The sequence below is a fragment of the Anabas testudineus genome, chromosome 6 (genome assembly GCF_900324465.2).
Source record: "Anabas testudineus chromosome 6, fAnaTes1.2, whole genome shotgun sequence".
In the NCBI taxonomy this organism is placed as follows: Eukaryota; Metazoa; Chordata; class Actinopteri; order Anabantiformes; family Anabantidae; genus Anabas; species Anabas testudineus.
The window spans coordinates 18,420,469-18,439,787 of NC_046615.1; the positions used below are offsets into that span (position 1 = coordinate 18,420,469).

The 19,319-nt window shown below is 40.8% G+C and overlaps 1 long non-coding RNA gene across 2 annotated transcripts; it reads right to left on the reverse strand.

Moving 5' to 3' along the window:
• Window positions 1-2,338: 2,338 nt before the first annotated feature.
• Window positions 2,339-19,065, reverse strand: LOC113166048. 2 transcript variants are annotated; one of them, XR_003299140.1, is made up of 4 exons: window positions 18,456-19,065; window positions 17,552-18,365; window positions 10,490-10,591; window positions 2,339-3,839 (listed from the first exon to the last, which is right to left on the reverse strand). It is a non-coding gene; the product is annotated as an uncharacterized LOC113166048 (long non-coding RNA). The 2 variants fall into 2 exon arrangements; XR_003299139.1 differs by having other exon boundaries at window positions 17,552-19,065.
• Window positions 19,066-19,319: the final 254 nt, after the last annotated feature.

Genomic DNA, 19,319 nt, shown 5'->3' on the forward strand with positions numbered 1-19,319 from the left:
TACACATCTTCAAGGTGGTTTTTAATAACTGTGATTGGAACATTTTACAGATTTTGCCTAAATTCAAGATCTAAGATTCAATCAGTGAATCTTGATTCAGTGATTTGTAAAGTCATCTGAAGCCTTACAATATAAAGTCTCTTGAGATGATTTTTGTTCTGATTTCGTTCTATGTAAACAAACTGATGAAGTATTTAAGGTACTGCCTAGAGTAATTTGTGATGAATGGCAGCGCTCACAACTTTAATGCTGCTGCTGGTAATTTTAGAGCATATTTTACTGAGCTTATATACCATTTAGAAAGTCATATGCTTTAAATATAAATTTACATAAGGTTATTTGTCAGATATCCAACACATGAGAGGTACAAGGCACAGGTAGGGTACGTGTAAGGAACACTATCCAGCGGCTACATCTAAAAATCTATCTAGAAATTATGATTTGAATTGCTTTTTGTTCAGAAACCTGTGAAAGTTTTAATGTGAAGTCAGATTATACTGGTATTTTCCTGTGTAATGTAGTGAATAGAAATTATGAAGTAACAGAAACTGGACATACTCAACTTTAAATACTATAAAATTGTACGTAGGTGAATAGTGAACATAGAAACTCCACACAGTAAAGCTCCTGCTGTTGAAGCAACACAACACGTGGAGAAACAAAAGTATTATAATGTTGCTTAAGTAAACAATGTGCAAAGGGACTGTGTGTTCAAACCTCCACTAGGTGGCGCCTTTGCCACAGCTGTAACAAAGTGACTGTGGCCTGCTATTGCTGTTACGAAATGATACTGCAGGTTAGGCAAAGGAAAATAGTTTGTTTCTATGTGCAGAAAATCTAAATGTAAATATAGATTAAATACCATCGCTATAGAAACACAGTATTTAATTTTCATGCTCTACATTTTAGACGTTTTATAATCACCATAGCAGAGATTACTGTGGCTGTATATGTTTTGATGCAGGCTTAGCTTTTCTTAATTTCAGCAAATGCACGCTGCTCAGTGGTTTATTTAAAGAGCCTGCCCACACAGAGCCTTCAATACGATCCACTTACAGTCAATCAATAACACTATTCCATTTATACAGTTATGACATCATACAAATGCTTAGAAAAGCGCTGCAGTGAGGGTTATTTCCTTTGAAATTCCTGGCAACTTCAGATGAAACTACAGTATGTTATTGAATTCTGACTCATATGTTTCTGAATTTCAAAAGCATTTCATTAGCTCCTCGTTGCATGGGAAAATAATATCCCGGGGTTGATGTCAAGGCTTTTTGCAATGTTTTTGGAGAAGCAGCAAGGCAGGAGATGAAGGATGGAGGATGGCCTTTAGAGATACAACCCCAGAGACAGGAGGCACACAGAGCCATTGTCTCATCAGGCTTAGTATTCAGCACACTTTGCTCTATCACAAATGCCAAGACTCAAATCAATTCAATATGGTGGCTGGCAGAGACACCTACACAGTGGGTGCAGCCCACATTCAAATACACTCAGCACTGGTCTAGACAAATGGAATACACTACAGTTTTCCCACGCTGCAATGTTACAGCTCTATGCTGTGCCACCTCGGTGATGCACTGTCACATAAGCCTTCCCATTGTGTCAGAGACATCTGATGAATGTGTAACTAGTTCTGCATGTCTGGTGTGACTGCAATGTCAAGCACAAAATGTGTGCCAACAGACACAGTGAAAGTATGTACAGTAGAAATGTGTCTGTACTGCATACTGTATATACAGTAAAACACATTTTAACCCATTTTTACACGTGACAAAGTCAATCACTGCTTATGTGACCGTGTAGTGAAGATACAGGGTCAAGTGAGGGCTCTCACTGTGAATGACAACCCCAAGTCTGACCTTGATATGAGATACAGGGCTGCAGTCTCAGACAGTGAGGAATGTCTGATGCCCAAGTTGGCCTGATACCGTCACCTCGTCATGTATCTGTACGAGTGTGTATTTATGTGTGCTGCTGGCCAGAGAATCAACTGTTGCCATATGAATCATGCTGTAACCCAGAAGGTGAGATTGTGCCATCACTCTTCTTTCCATCTGTTTTGCAGCTTGGGCTACTGGATGATATCAGGAATGAATGGAGGTAGTCATATGCCGATTTTGCAGAGATATGAAATATTTTCTCCACTGTTTACCAGAAAATGTTGGCTATGTTTCACACAGGATAGTACACTGCATAAAGTCATCAGAACCAAACAAGAATTTCACAGATTTTGGTAGTTGATGAGTTTTCTATTATTGCCATAGGATGCCATTTAATATTTTGAAATTTTTAATTTAATGGACATAAAAACAAAACATCAAAGACAAACTGATTCATCCATCTTATTGTTTATTAACGTCTGAAGCAGAAAATTCAAGTCAAAGACAAATCCCACCGTGAGCAGACTTTACCTGATGGTCCCCTGTGCTGTTACGACTGGCTGCCGATAGCTGTTCCAGTTAAGCAATGATCTGTTGACTCAGGGCCCGGATAGGTGAGCTGGTTTGCTTTGATTCTGGAAATATTTTCATGCACGGTGAAGTATTGCTGCCCTTCAGGGAAGGCAGTAGGTTGTATAGTTATCTCCTGATTGGGCAAAATCACTACCCTGAAACCACACAACCTACTACCTCACCCCGTACGAACATCAGAAAGGTCCTGCAGGAAAGCAAGCTTAGGTGTTATTTTCACATTTCTTCCTCAACAAAGACAATGTTCAGTATCTTGTGCAAACCTTTACTATATATATTGTGTCAGATAGGAAATTTAATGTTGATTGTTGTTGTTTGTGTGGTTCACAGACAGCCATCAAGACAACACGTATGATTAAAAAAAAGAAAAAACCTTTATTGACCATAAAGTCCAGACATAAAAATCACAACATAGTTATCTACAGTAACTACAGTATTAGAAGACATACCACTTTCAAATGCTATAACTGAGTTGTGCTGTTAGGAGTCAGTAAACATGCAATTTCCAGTGTCGGTCCAGATCCAACGGCTCCAACATTGGCATCTGAAGACATTACAGCCACTTCAGGAAAGACAGTAAGTTGTATAGTTATCTGACAGGAAGGGTATGACCCTAAAACTATACAACCTACTACCTCACCCCAAAGGACAGTCTTTAAAAACAAAGTTCTTTCAGGTCCCCGTTCATGCAGGTAATCCACTTTGACACACCTCACTGAATACAAAACAGTACTTATGAATTACAGAAACACAAATACACATGTCACTCTCCTCTGGGACACCTCACGGCTATGAGTGTTCAGAACACGGAGTGACAGCTGGGTCACCCAGTTCATGGCTCGAGCTGAGGTGGAATTCAAATGATCCAACGAGGTACATATGTCCCAAACAAACTGCATAGGCAGGAATTTCCATATTCAAACATGGCCAGTATACTGTGACAACCATAATAAAGATTTTATAATAAGGATTTACACCTCAAAACTACCAAAATGCAATATCCATTCATGGATTATATTTTTTTTTATTAAAAAAAAAAAAAACATCTCCTACAACATACAACATACAAAAAAGGTTTTATTGTGTATAACAATCTGACCCATGTTTTCAGAGAGGAGAGTGTTAACATTAGCGAACAGTGTTGAGAGTGGGCGAGCTCGAGCTAGCTCATATCCTGGCCCACATGTGCGGAGCAGAGGGCCGCAGCTGCTGCTGCTGTTAATGTTTCTCACCTGCTCTATAACACGCAGCGAGGGGGGGGGGAGAGACACTGGCCTATCACCTCCTCCCTCCATCATGGTTTCAGCAGCATGTCAGGTAGCTTCCATCTGAAAATCCCCAAGAGGGAATAATCTGTTACTTCTGCAACAAAGGAAGAGGAGAAATACTTTAACACGATGACTTAGAGATTTGACTTCTGTCAGATCAATCTCAAAGACCCCAGTGGCTGTCAGTCCGTAGAGGAGTGTTTTTGATATTCATGTGAAAACATATTGTCCAGGTTTGCTTGCATGTGGTTACGTGCCTTTACACTGTACTTGTCTTAAATTCTGTATGACGTTTGGTGAGGAAACCACACTGTCCTACATGAAACAAGGTCATATTAGGCTAATCGTTGTCAGCACATACCTCTACAATAATATTCTATATCTGAAACACGGCACAGCACAATATAGAACGCTATGTCTTTAGCTGAGAGGCCCCATTCTGTCTGCTCAGTGGTGAGTCTGAGGCTCTCTGCATTATTCAACACTGTCTTACTTACACCATAAGACTGGATGAGTGCATTTTAAGTACCAGTGTAGTGTACAAACACACACACCTGGTAAAGAAAGAAAGATACACTATGGGAACCTATAGCATGCACACACATACTAAGATGGAGACATGCATGTGGAACTAAAGTGAGCGATCATTCTGCACATGGACGTTATTTGCAAGTTTTTTGCATTTAACTGAAAAACAAACAAAACAATTCAAATGAAGTTGCGAATTAGACAGGTTTCATCCTACTCATGCTACAACAGTAACTTCAGCACATATAGAGTAGGAACCTGCGTGCTCGGCGTAGAGCACATCAGCACAGTGTTGTCACAATCTGTTCTCATTGTGCAGCTCTGCTAAAAGCTCCCCTGTGTGAGCCCTGGACTTCATAAGGTAAGGTCAAAGCATACTGTCCTCTTACTCTGGTGACTGGATATACTTCAATCTAATATAGTAGATGGCTCTGGGGTCCTGACCAACAGAGTCCAAGTCCAAGAAAGTTATTGCTTTCAAGTGAAGCCAGTTGCTATCATCCAGTGACAGGGAAATATTCACACTCGCACCCACACACGCACTAGAGAGGACAGATATGCAACACAAGCACACATGCACCCTTGTGCACACTTGTTTAGGGCTCTTTACACAGTTATGCAACACAATCTAAAACACCTCGTTTACTAAGAGCTTGTCCACCTGGAAATTCAACCTTCTTAAAAGTGTGCAAACTCAGCAAGCACTCCATGACTTGAAAGCTCAGCGTCTGTAACTGATACACTGCTTTAGCCTTACACCTCCATTAGCTGTTTAGAGGGGCTGGGGTGCAAAGTCCTGCTTTCTACACCTCATAATGTCACACCAACACCTACACACATACACACTGTATGGCAGTCAGTGTGAGGACACTCATTGACCTAATGCATTCCCTAGCCCCCTACTGTAGCATAGGCCATATTAATTTACTCTGTTTCAGTTTTTAACTTATCACGTGTACTGCCTTACCCTAACCCTAACCAAAAGCTAAGTTTAACCCTAACCCTAAAACCTAGTGTTGACCAATAAATTGCTCTTTGAACACCCTTCTCATTGTCCTCTTAAATTCATCCTGGTCCTCACAACGATAGCCATGCAAACACACACAACTGCATAAACAACTACATACAAGAAAACAAGGACACAGCTCCAAATGTAAAATCATGTGCGCACACATTCACACACAAATGTGGAAAAATACCCTTTGGAGGGAATGTAGCAAAACAAGATATTCATTTACCTTATCACACTCTCACACAGTGCTCACAGCATAAGAACGCACTGCTTAAAAAGCCACTTTAATTTAATCACACTTCAGTCTAAGTGCTACAGTGCCTATCAATCAATACCGAAGCTTACTTTCACTGCAGTGATAGTATAGTGAGTGCTATAACCTTGTAATTGGATCTTCTTTGGGGTTCTGGTAGTGTGTGGCCAGTCAGTAGGTGGACACTTGCACAATATGCATACCCATTCTTCATTATGGTTTGTACAGTATATCTCTATTTACCCACCACTCTATATTTAAAAATAGAGAAACTAATAATGTGTTGCTAAACCTGAATTTTATGGTTGTGGGATTCTGCATGTTTAATATTTTCATATTTGAATCTTTATTTTACCAGGATACATCAGGATATTTATTTTCTCTATATGACATGTATTGCAAAATTTCAGATTTTATTAATTAATTCCTAAAACCAAAGTTTTGTTGTGGCACTAAAAGAAAAAAAATTTAAACGACATCTCGTGAAACTTCTTTAGATTTACCCTTTACCTTAAGGTATCTCTTGGACTGCAAGATTATTTGAGCTTATGGTTACGTTTTGTACACACACACTCCTGTTTTCCCTCATAATATTGATGTGGTGGGGACCTGTGCGCATATATTTCTTCTTTGTCTGTATACATCTACATATGCACCAAGCTACAAGTGAAGTGGTGTCTAGTCGCACACAGGAGGAATCCAGATAGACATGGTGGAACCTTTATAAAGGGAAGCATGGCTTCTGTGCCCCCCAACAGACCCCTCAGGGTAGCACAGTAGGCACGACCCATCTATTTATACCAGGGCCAGAGGGGAGGCAGCGAGAGAAGGGGGAGGATAGGAGTAGGGGGAAGAGGAGAGGCTGCATGGGTAGGTCCTGTTACACATGCCAGAGGGGATGGCTGGGGCAAGCCACAGGGGGATTCTGCTCAAAGTCAGACAGGCTGACCTCCCTGTCACCTCTGCGTAAGGCTGATATTGAGCTTGCAAACACTGCGTGAGTCAAGAGAGCGAAAGAATAGGGAATGTCTGAGTCCCTATGAAGGTGTTGGAATACGTGCCTGCGTGTGCACGTGTGCAGCTACATGTATGCATTAATGCATGCGGAGTATGTGCACTTGTGGCTGTGTGGTTTGTGTGGGTGAATCAACATGTGTATACATGTGTGACGCTGTGTGCATGTGCATAATGTGTGCGTCCGCCAGTCAGGTTGTGAGATGAACCGGCCCCGGTGACTTACCCCTCCTCCACCCCACCATCCCCCAGCAGATCCATAAACATGCCAGGTGAGGAGGGCTGGATTAGGCAGAGTTAGCTGATCTCAGTGAAGCCCCCCCCCGGCCCCATCTTTGGAGGTAAAAAATGACCCCAATCATTGTAATGACAGGGCACGCAACAGGGGTCGCCCAGGCCGCTCAGCCCAACCTTGCCAGCTGCTTCTCATCTCTTACACAAAATATACAGACACATGTACACAGAGAAACATACGCACACATGCATGGATGTGGGTACCCACAGACACAATGAGGCAGCAGGATACTCAGCAGGGCGCCAGCCTATAGAAAGCTCTGCACGGAAACTCTTGTTCATGAAGGAGTGGCAGGTGTGCACTACAATCGCATTTCAGGACAACGAAAACATGAGTCCCTTTAACAGTTTTAATCACTATGCTCATTGTTGGTCATGGTACTCAAGCTTATATTAGGCTGAAAAGGAAAAATAATACTGATGTTTTGTAATACCTTAATGGTGAAGTAATTAAACTAATGACTGAACAAGGACACCACAATTATAATAAGAAGTTTCTAAATGGATTTTTGTTTTTTTATTGTATTTTCTTTGGTCCACAACAGAACTTTAAGGAGTTCTTTGACTTCTACTTATCTATTTTTTCCATCAGGAGATTTTTCCACATACTTGAACGCCGTGGGCAAAAAAACAAATCTGTGTCTTGATCAAATTTATACAGTCGAGCCAGCTTTTAACCCATGGCTGTCGTTCCTACTTTAGGTTTAGAAGGTTAATAGCCTTTTATAGGTTTGTGATCCAAGCGATATTTTATATTTATCAAATTTCAAAGATACAAGCACTAAAATCAAAGTCGCAGTCACGCATCAAAACATTTCTAGCCAGAATACAGATTTTATAGTGTCCACAAAGTTCATTAGAAGGTGAAGAACAACTTTAAGTTTTTCCACAGGGCGGACTATGACATTTTCCTACAATGCACTATTTCCATACACACTGCATAGAAATACATAAAATATAATATATAATTTTTTGATTCATAACCATAGTCTGGGTGCTGACATGCCAATGGCTGCCGGTGACCTGTAAGGCCTCTGTCTATTAGGTGAAGTCTATAGTCCTGACATGTCTGCATGCCCAGCTCTGCTCTGGCCTGCCTGCAGGGCTCCTTTCAGCTTGGGCAGTGCCCCATTGAGCTGCATCTGTTGCCAGCTATATTTAGATGGTGGGACAAATACCTTTCTCCCTCGATATGAACTTCAGCTGACAGACAGTGGGTCAGAGTCGGCAGACAGGGATCTGTACAGTATGTAACCTTGAAGAGCTTGTTACCCTCGGGATATAGCTGGCTGTAGTCAAACTCACTATAGTAGTTAGCAGTTATAGCTGAAAGCTGAGGTTGTAAATACAGCACAGTCAACCACAGTTAGCACTGAAAAGCTTGATTTGGCAGTAGTTATTAGCGACAGTGCCTATAGTTCCAGGAATGCTGCCAAAATGAGGTGAAATATAGAGTAATGCACACTGATAAAAAGATTTAATGCTTTTTCCTCTGTGAGTTAAGGAGGAATAATAAATGAATGGATTTGATTCCCCTTTAAATAGTCCTACATTTCTGCCTATAAGCATTTGCGTGTGTGGCAGTGCCAGCAAGGCAGCCAGTGTGTGATATGTGACCATGTTGCATGGCCATCTGCTCTATATAACCATAAACAAACGCAGGCAGGCCAGCTTCACAGTATCATTTCCAAGACGTCTAGGCCGGGTAAATGTATTCATGCTTTGGTCTCTGGGTAGATGCTGTAAAGATATGCCCTAGAAACAGGCCACTGTTATGCAATAGTATTCATAATTCATTCCACAAACACAATATGGAGGCCACTCTGTCCCATATACAAACACATGGCCAGATTAAGGAATGGGGAGCCAAAGGGGACAGAGTACATTCTGAACTGTTAACAAAACCACTGACTGTCTATCTCAATGAGAGCTTGTCTATGACAGGCCTAAATAGGCCAGGTTTTACTGCTGGAGGGACCTCTGCTATATTTTGCACCTAGAGTCTAAATCAGTTACATGCCAGCACAGACCCACACTGATACAGTAAGGGAGTTTTTACAGCAGCACTTCAGGCCATAAACAGATTAAGCAGTCAGTTATACAGCACAGTTGTGATGATATTCTATTTAAGCCAACAACAAGGTGTTTTTATTTGTAGGTTTCTAATGTACAAATATATATATGTTCTACAATTCTTTAATGGAAAGCACTAAATGTTTTTGGTGCACTGGTTAGGGTAGCTGCTAAGATGCAAAAAAAAAAAAAAATCATTCAACAGAGTGAGTAAATAATTTTGTTTACAAAATGACATAAAACCCAGATCATGTAAACAATTTATGAAGCGCTGTCCCATTTCCATACACCTTCTATTTTGTCTTAATATAGTGCATAAAACACAACATTTCAGTGTGACTTTGTCAGGTGAGTTTAGCAATCTGCTGATCCAGACCCCTACTGTAATCTTGATATAGTATCTGTGGTCTTAAGGTCAGATGAGAGGAGGACTTTAATAACATCTGCACATGTAATCAAATGTCTGGCGAATACAGAGATCCAGAATCATGGGCAGCTAGCTACTGCTGTTGGAGGGTATAGGGTGCGGCCTGGGGTTACTGAGTTCATATGATACAGGCACAATGGGAAATGAAGCTAGAGCTAACAGTTCGCTGTGGTTAGGGTGGAGACAGGTACATAAGCAGAGGTTAAAGCCCACTTTAGTATGCCACAGCCACTTTAAGCAGACAGGTTGGGTTACCATGGGGGCCAGTCTACTGGGGAGCCTACATGGTATGAAGGAGAGAGGGGCGACGGACGGACGGTGGAGGATGGAAGGGGGTCATACAGCTGTGGGCCTTGCCAGCACATTTGCCTCAATGGAAAACAACCGTTTATGGCATCAACCCAGCGTCAGCTCTTTGAGAAGAAGAGCTTAGGTCCAAAGAGGAGGCTCCTTTTTTCGCATGCAGTCATTTTGCAACAATTAAAAGCTTCTCTTTTATATAATTTATATGAAATATTCTATCATTGTACAGTGAAGCCTCTTTTTTTCATCTCCCACTACTCCGCTGTTTATTTTCATCTGAACCCAGCTTTCAGCTGCACCCACTTTTTCTCCCGCACTTTACTCTGTCCTCCTCATCCTGCTACCTGACTACTTTGGCAGCGATACACAAAATGGCGGCAGGGAGCTGAGAGCTGGAAGGCAGAGTGGAAGCCATTTTCTAACAGATCCAGGCCCCGGCACAGAGAGAGGCAAGACTTTCTATGCATGGTGGACAATTACGATTACAACTAGAGTGTTTTCTATGCACATGTACTAAAGATTAGTTTGTTTTTGTTTTTATATCTATTGGACCAACAAGCCATTCGGACTGTTTGGCCTTTCAAATTGGATAAAGGAATAATATCCAACTATTATGATTTAATTTAGTGCAGGCCCATATTAAAATAAGTCTCAGAAAGAAAATAAAAATAGATGTAGACAGAGCAGTTAAATGCCACGCATACAGTATAACAAGTGAAACTTGCACAGCATCTAATTACAGTCTTCATCTCATTAAATGAAATTCAAGACAATATAACATAATTACAATAGACCATTAAATAACAACATATTACATTTGCGATACATTATGGTACTTACAATGCCGCTGCAATTGCCAGCCTGTCTGTCTGTCTGCCCGTGATTTCACTTGTTGGCCAAGTTGTTTGTGCCTTTGGTTGAAGTCAAAACCCATCGCACTGCCTACAAAAGGGAGAGCGAGATTGAGAATGAAACAGAGAGCGAGGGTTGTAGAGTTGAAAGGAGAGACAATTTACAGACAGAAACACAATGGAGAGAGGCAGACATAGAGTGATCAGTTGGAGAGCCAGCAGCAGCAGCAGCAGCAGCAGAGGGCTGCAGGGGCTTCTCTCTGTAGCCTGTTTACTAATAAGCTCGCCCCACGGTCTTGCCTGGCCAAGGAAACTCATTAGTGGAACATGTAACACACCGCACCCTCTCTGATGGCCTGTACACAGGCCAACTCTCAACTGCTGCTTGCTCACCCAACACCAACACACAAGCTCTGCTGTGGCCTTGGCCTTGCCCAGTAGCACCCACTCGCTGCATACATGTACACACTTTGGCATGCTCTATTACTGAAAGTCTACAGTGTAGTATGTGTGGGTGAAGTGCTGCATATGCATGTGCTTGTATGTACAGCATTAATGCACGAGGCAGCTTTTAACATGTGCCTGTATTCATAGGTGCGTGATGCCGGTACTGTCTTGTGGAGGTGAACTGGGACAAAGCAACAGAGGTAGTTAGTCATCATTAGTAAAATTTCACAATGGAGAAAAATAGAGGGTGACAGAGATAAAGAAAGATGTTAGGTTTGTCCTCTAGCAGTCCAAGAAGGACACTGCCAATTAAAGGCCTCCACTCAGTGTGGCGACAGCTGCTGAAGGGTGATAATTCTGTACAAGGACGCTAATTGCAGTGCGGGACATGGCCTTGCCGGGGACGGGTCTTTTATATATTGTTTCTAACGTTTGTAATTACAGTGCAGTGCCTTGGACCACCGCCAGCACATGTTTATGGGCTCATGAGTAACCCTACTCCTCCAGCCCGTTGAGAGAGATTCATGTCCGAGCTGTGGACTCATTGCACTCTGTGTGTGAGTGCGCTGTTTGTGTGTATATGCATGATGATGACTCATGAAGCCTGCGCCACATGGCTGCAAAGAAGACACAATATATACAGTCCATCTTTAAACCTTTAAAAAAAAATCTTTATTGCTCCCATTAGGTCGGAAGACATCCAGAAATGTCTGGTCACGCTACCATAAGGGAGCAGTGTAAGTACAGTAAAGAAACCTGAATACATAAACACAACGTGAGTCCTGAATTGCACAGTAGAAACCAGTAGTGGTGAATTGCAGTCAAATCAGTAGAAGAAAATGTTGGTAATGACATATCAAAGCGTACAGCGTATTGAATAGAAACAAAGAACAGCTCAAGCCAGTGTGTTTGTTTTTAATCACTATGTGTAGCCGACATAATTCAGCTCAGCACTGATGAACAGTAAGAAAGTGATGAAGTGGGGGTGAAGTGAGGGAAGGGATTTACAGTATTTTGATAGTCTAAGAGTTGCAGGCGAGGTCTTTCAACACTTCCAACTTTACCTCCAAGTGGAACAATTTTGCTGATTCTGCAGTTTTGCACTGACTAAATTGCCTTGGCGACAGCACAGGCCAAAAGCTGAAGAAATATATGAGCGTTGGAAAAGAAAAGTTGAGTGGGCGCAGCTCAATGTTATCTGGAATATCGCTTTGCCTGGCAGGTACATAAAACAAGTATCAGTCCTGTCGTTGTGTGCTGGGAGAAACTCACATGTGATGCTGTAGACCGCAAACGAAAGGCTCTCTAAAACACATATTGAATACATTCAGTGGTCAGAGGCAAAGTAAACATTTAGTTTTATGTTAATGATTCTAAATAGTAATCTGGCTGGGTGAAAGAAATCTGCCTGTCAAACTTCTGACAAATCCCCTTGAGAAAGTTGTTTAAATGGTCAGTTTTCAGCAGCAAGGCTCCGGCTGTACAGCAAGTGTGTAGGAAAACCATCCTTAGGTAAATAAACTCGAGAAAAAAAACCCAAAAAGAAACCTTGACCTCAGCCAAAGGGCCCATGATATAAAGCAAGTTAAAAGTCTCATTTCAGAACGTCTAAAGGAAAAGAGGGGAGGTACAGGGGAGGAAAATCTACATCATCTGTCACCCCGAAAACTCTCCCCCAGCCCAATATTATGTCATTATGACTGTGCTCACCGTCTCTGTGGAGTTGCTGTGGTTTTGTGGATAAATTACATGTGACACTCCCAGCTGACATCCTGATTAACTCAGGGAGAATAAAATGGCCCCCAATCCTCAGTAGTCAGCGGAGTAATGGACTAATGGCTTCCATGTATGGAGAGAGAAGCGAGAAAAAGTAGACTTAAAGACTTTGAGGGCGTATGTACACATGTGTGTGTGCAATCAGCATATGTGGCAGTAATTATTTTGCTTATTAGGCTTTGACACTTTTTTGCTTTTGTGCAAAAACTCTGGAACTTGCACAAACAACATAAAACCAAAAACGCATGTATATGTGTGTATATGCCCATCGGGGTTTGTCTTTGTCTACTTTCTCTCCTCTCTTTTCAGACCCAACCTATTCCCTACTATACTGTGCTGCTGGTCCTGTATGAGTGCACCACAGCCTGTAGTGGCCACTGCACATCCACAGGTCGGCTATCCCACATTCACAGCACAGCAGGGCAGCTTCTACTGAACCACACAGACCCACTCTAGACTAGACTGTCGTTTACCCTGAGGAGATCTGAACAGATCTTTCTGCTGACTGACAACTGCAAAATACAGCCTGCACCAGATCTTATTATAACCGACACAGGCACTGTCAAATGGAAGCAGTCTTTCATATTTTTTTTGCAGAATGTACTGTGACTTTCAAATATACTGGGCTGTCAAAGTGGGATATTTCAATCCAGCTCCTTTTCCACAAGCAGGGAGCTGCTTGAGCTAACCTGGTGAAGTGTTTTAATTATACTTTACCACTGCTTATAGCATGTCAGTAAGAAGATTTACATTGAAGGTGGAACTGCAAAGTTTTCATATCAATACCATGAACACTGCTTTTCTCCTTTATAGTTTGGAGCAAGAATGTATACATTTGTGGCCTAGTGTTTTATGTTGCAATCATATTATTGTATGATCAGAAAAAAAAATTATTTTTAAGAACGTACAATATATTTGCATAAACTTAAAGCTACAATAAGCAACTTAAGCTAGAATGAATTTGAAATGAATCCGCTCTGCTTCAGCCAGCCCTTCCTCTCCCTCTCTGCTCTGCTACAACCCACAACAGTCTGCCCAGCGCTTCAGGTAGTCGTCAATACTCTATCAACTCACAGTAAATTAAAAAGCCATAAAACTTAATCGAGCAGAAACGATCGAAATTCTCTGATTGGTCAGAAGGGCGAGTCTAGCTCAAAAACTTCTAGAAGCTAATATCTCTGCAGTGCTAGCAGGTTGTTGCACACGTTTGGGTCAAAACACATGTTTTAAAGTACATTTGTGGAACTTTTACTTAATTTCCAAATTTGTAATTACAAGTCTACATACAGCACATGCCGTTTCAGTACAAGCAGCCCAGTCACGATTGTGTGTCAATCAAATTCATAATGCTGACAGTACTCCAGAGAGCTTAGCATTACAATATAATTTTCATTATGCTGGGTTTCTCAGTCTTTATTGTACTTAAAACAGCACAGTGAAACCGTTTTAGCAAAAGAAATAAAAGAGGCTCCATTATTACCGCAGAAAAATATATTTACAGTGAGTGCTCACTTGGCCCCCATTCACCACTCAAATCTGTATTTCATATTAGCCAGGAGGAAATTGGATGGAATTCACAACATCACAGCAAGCTCAAAAATGAAACAAAATCACATAATCTTAAATACCAATTTATCCACTTAACAAATGAAACTGTGTATTGGTGGCTTATTGCTGTGTTGTACTGATGAATGACTCATTTCCACTGTGTTGCACTAGTGCGAATTCACTGAGCACTGGCACATGACCTAAACCACATACTCAACACTTGAAAAGTATCTGGCAGAAATACTAATAGAGACACACAGTAGTCTATACAGTGCTACCACGCACACAATCATTAAAATCTACATAAGGAAATATCTTACTTTGAAAAAAGTTAGTATGAGATCAAAAACCTGTTTCATCTCTTTTTATATTACACAACTAAAGATTAATACTACGCGCCTAGACTGCATTTGCGATTGCATCCAAATTGTTAATTCCATGTTAATGTTCTGTGAAAATATGTTTTATAATATTAAGTATGCTTAATTGCGACATAAGACATTTTCGAGGAACTGCAATCATCCGAAATTAAATAACTGCTTGCTATTTTTTCTACACTAGTCTATATCATAATTAGATAAATGTTACAAAAAAGTGAACTGTAGTTTGGATTAAATTAATACATGTATAGGAATATTTGTGAGTTTTTAAAAGGTACTTAATAGTTGCTATTAAACATTTAAAAGCAGTGAATATCTTTAAAAATCTGTGACGATTTACAAAATATCACACAATATCCAGACATGATCAAGGAATAGAAGTACACATAAATAAGCATCATGCATTGTTTTACCACACACACACACACACACACACACACACACACACACACACACACACACACACACACACACACACTGTCTCTCTCTCTCTCAATATAAATATAAATATATATGCAAAATATGTATAATCTATGTAGAAATAATTCATTCTTTACATGAAAAATACGAGCGAACATTATTTTGCAACATTTAAGCATGTTCTCTCTATATACGATGTATAGCCCACTAAAGTAAAACTTATATATGTTTAAATCAGTCAGAAATTAAACAAAGTACATTAAAAGTAACCCGTAAATTATTAAAATACCTTTAAAAGCCTCAATTCTTATAAATACTGTGAACAATATCTTAAAATAATTCTATGTGAAATATATATTTTTTGCTCTGCTTATTTTTTTAAATTTATTTTTCATGTTGAACCTATAAAGTTTTGAAGGTTTGTCTTTACAAAAACACACAGTACTTTGCAAGAACTCGTATTTTCTAAGAAATATACAAATTTAGATTAAAATACCTCTCAAATCCTGGCGTAGCTCATTCAAGTTCAAAACCACAGTCAAGTGTGGGAACTTGAGCTTCTAGCTGTGGCATGAGCTTCTAGCTGTGCCTTATGTCTGCTTTTGCATTTTATTCAACACTGGAACACGTGTATATTAAACTAAAAATGAATCAATTGAAAATATATTAAATATATTGACTGACAGAACCTGTTAAAACGGACTTTGGAGTGGTGCGTGAGCTTAATAGAATACACACTCTGAACACACCATTTCAACAAGCCTAAGAACACACGCTGAAAGGATAAAAACAAAAGAGACTTATTAACAATATTTTCACCGTTTCACCAAGCATTTAAAAATTACATCCTGCACAAAAAATTATTAAATGTTACATACGAATATATACGTTCGATTGCATGTATCCTCCATTGTTGACTTTGCTGTATTTACTGTGCTACTTTAGTTACAATCTGAAGTTTGCTTCGATGCACAGTTAACCTCATTGTAAGCTGTTCCAGGCTGCTGGTTTGCCCAGGTATACTTTTACAAAGACAGAAAATACTGCAAATCCTCAGTAACCAACCTGCCATCTGCTTCTCAACATGCAACCTTCCCTTGGACCCCTGCCATTCACTGCCAAAAAGGCCTTAGGGGTGGAGTAGTGTGATATTCTGCCAGCCAAAACCATGTGTCCAGTGCCAGTTAAGCAGGGCTCATGTTCATGAGAGTGAACAATAATAACCAAATTATTGACAACCTGAACAAGGACCATAAATCACCTGAAAGCTTTGAGTAATACTGCACTGCACTTCAAAAAGTCTCCTTTTGTGTAAATCCTGATAAGAAGCCTAAGATCTTATCACAACTCACAAAACTAAAGCACAAAAAAGGTAAAAGATGAAAGATTTCTATGCATAATATCTCCGGTATAAAAGAACATATTTGAAAATTATTACGAAACACAAAGATAAATACAGAGAAACTGATGATCCGTTTATCCAAACTAACTTTATCTAAAGTCATAATCTTCATTTCGCCATTGTTTTTGTTGATTTTTTTAATCACTACTTATAGAGTGTTAATGCTCATTCTTTGAAATAAAAACACGGAAATGTTTTCATATGCAAAATGTATTTTGAAAGTCCTTGTGTACATTTTCCAGAAATTCAGTCCTTTTAAATTCTGTGTTAAAAAATAAGGTAGACACACACACACACACACACACACACACTCACACACACATAAATATCAGAAACTCTTGTGAACGATATTAACAGTACATTCATATCAGTAAACACTTTTGCACAAATTGCAAAGTGCAGGATGATTTTATATTTATTCCATGTTTTAGCGCTACTGTTAAAACTATTACTACTCCACTCTCTTCCTGAACAAACTACAAGCTCAGCAAATCCTACCTGCAAAACCTGAAATTCCTGGAAATGCTGCGTATTCTCATTTAAATTTAGCCAAAAGTCAAGCGTTGGAAAACATTAAGCCGATCAAAATGATCAGTACACCACGTACTTCTGTCCAGACAGAGCATACTAAGCCGGGACCGCATCATTCACATGAAATACCTCTACAACCAGGACCTTCTACTCGTGCACTGAGTAACACAAAGTAGGATTATCCGGGCAGCAATCAAAGTGCTACTAATGAATTAAAAAATTTCATTGCTACATTACCACTAGGTTTTATGGTGGGCTATGCAAACTTATTAAAAAGCATTCGCAAAGTTAAAAGCGATAAATCTGTCGTTCTTATATGTGCTAGCGTAAACTGAATGTTCCTAAACTACATGAGCACGAAGAGTTTTATATTCAGCTGCATAAATGTGCACTTAGGTAAAAGCACACAGTGTAGGAACCTCAAGTGCACGAAATGTTTATTTGTCCAGGATGCTTGTTAAACATTGAAAGTCAAAAATGTAAACACATGGACAAGCTTTCCTCAAAAGCATGCAAGTGTATATGTGTTAAAACAGAAAATACTCACCGATATTTCAGAGAGAAGGTCGAAAACGTTCGATCGGGATGCAAAATTCAGCAACTCTTGCCGCTTTGATCCACATCTCTGTCAAGAAGAGGAAAAAAGCCATAAGCTCCACTATGGTGGTTCTCGCAAGACCCAGTCATTCACCTCAGACTGTCCCCTTTCACAGCCGTGCATCAGCCCCCAGCTCCAGCCTGAACCCCTAGTCTCAATCTCAGCTCTCAGACTTCTTCTATTAGCCACAGTCTGAGCCCCAACTCAGGGTTGCATGGCACGCCTGCCTCCGGCTGGGTCCAGGCCTGGCGAGGCCTGAAACAATAGGAGGCCATGAGGCTGTCTGCAAGGCTTCAGCTAAGCCTGTCTGCTAGTTAACAAGTCTCTGAATTAGGAATGTTAGCAAACAGACAAACAGCATGTCTAATGCATGCAAATAGCACAACCAGTCCAGTCACAGCCTTGGCTGGGCACATGAATAATTCAGCAGTCTATATGCTGCTCTCCCACATTACTCCCTCCCTCTTCCCAAATGAAATGCCTTCACTAGAATAAGTGTGGCAAAGTATTCAAACCTCTGCTTTAACAACAGCCTCGGCCACTAGCATCAGATTTTAATGCTTCACACTAACGTGCAATAATAGCGCAAAGTGGCCATGCACAGACAAAACATACTTCTGACATTTTGCTGCAACAAAATCAAAATTTTCAAATATATTTGTCTCTTATTTCCTTTTAATGCCTTTTGTTTGCAGTTGGCACCTGTCCCAGAAAGAGCTCCGGCTCAGCACACCACTCATTCCCCTGCTAGGAGAGCCAGTCGCTGTGAAAGAGAGAGAGAAGGGTGAGCGAGAGACACAGACACAGGCAGAGAGAGAGAGGACATGGGAAGGAAATAGCAGGAGATACAGACAGTGAAGACGAAGGAGGTGCGGTACTACACCAGCCACTGGCGCTGATGAAGGACATTTCTTTTTAAAAGAAACTGGGGTGTATCATGCTCAGACACTGGTCACTGTTTGTGCTTATCATCCATAGTGGTCATCCAGACCATGAGCCCACTACAAGCAGGTTACCCGTCAGAAATGGCGCCCCGGCACTCCAGGTGGAACAAGGCCCTTCACATGGCGAAACACCACCTTCACGAATTTCCATCCAAAAAGAGAGTAACCAAATAAATTCTACATGAAACCCATCAGTTGAGTAAAAAATAGGAAGACGCGGAACATTTTTACAGAATAAAATACAGAAGAACGGAAGAAACAGCGTTAAAGTCCAAAGTGATGCAAAAATCTATGCGCCAAAGTGAGAAAAGGCCCTTAAAAAGCAACTTGTTGCCAGGTTTTGCAGAGCTGCTGTGCTGTTAGTTGGAGGCAGAGGGTTAAAATCCAGCTAGTAGTGAGTGAAAAAAAAGCTCCGTCTATGGAAGGGCGGGCTGTGGGGAGGCCCTGACTGTAGAAATAGCAGCAGACTTTTTTCTTTTTTTCCCCTCGCAGAGCTTAAGTCTCCCCCTTGTGTGTGGCTGGAGCAGAAAGAGGGAAGTGACCGAAACAGACAGAAAAAGAAGAGCGAGAGAGGAAGAGAGGAGGAGACAGCGAGCGCACAGTGAAGGGGAGGAAAGCTCTGCTGATGATGAAATAGGAGGTGCGGCAGAGCGCGCGAACCAGTCACTTATTCATCACATGTCCAACACGGCAAGGAACTGTATTTGCACTGGAGACACGGGAGAAGGAGGGAGTAAGGGAGGGAGGGAGCATAAGATGGGTGGGAGATGGAG